The sequence below is a fragment of the Penaeus monodon genome, chromosome 19 (genome assembly GCF_015228065.2).
Source record: "Penaeus monodon isolate SGIC_2016 chromosome 19, NSTDA_Pmon_1, whole genome shotgun sequence".
NCBI lineage: Eukaryota > Metazoa > Arthropoda > Malacostraca > Decapoda > Penaeidae > Penaeus > Penaeus monodon.
This window is the reverse complement of record NC_051404.1, coordinates 32,598,690-32,599,253: the sequence shown is the minus strand read 5'-3', so window position 1 is coordinate 32,599,253 and position 564 is coordinate 32,598,690. Positions and strand designations below refer to the sequence as shown.

At 37.4% G+C, this 564-nt stretch overlaps 1 pseudogene; it reads right to left on the bottom strand.

Moving 5' to 3' along the window:
* Window positions 1-15: 15 nt before the first annotated feature.
* Window positions 16-564, bottom strand: part of LOC119585389 — a 15,110-nt pseudogene continuing 14,561 nt past the window's right edge.

Here is a 564-nt window from a genome sequence, read left to right as displayed (position 1 = left end):
CAACTTCTATAGCTTTACTTGCATACAGAATCTTGTACTAAGAACTATAACTTTCTGTATTTTGTATATAAGACAAAATTTCACTCAAAGAGCTTCTCCCAAACCACATTCCATCACAACCCATAAAAAATATATATACATAGAAATAAAATCAATATGTACATGTAATGGTTTCAATACTCTAAATGCTTGATCAATGGACGGAAATGAAGGAGTCAGGTCCATTTAGTGTGTTCATACTGATCCCACAATCAGACCTACAGTTATCAGGCACAACTTAACCTACATTCTAGGTCTAACTTCATACACTCCTGCCTCCTTGACTGGCTTGTACTGAAGGAGTTCTGCATAGGACTGAAGCAGCTTCCTCCAGTAGCACAGTACATCCTTCATTCTGAGGTGGTCTCGTATGAACTCGTAGCCCCTTTCTGCTATTGCCATGGCTACATCGTCATTTTCCATAGCAAATTCAGGAGTTCCCTGAATCAAGTCCATTACTAAACAGGGTTCTGATGTTTTTTTTCACAGTTATAAAATAATATGTATTTCCACACACACACTTTA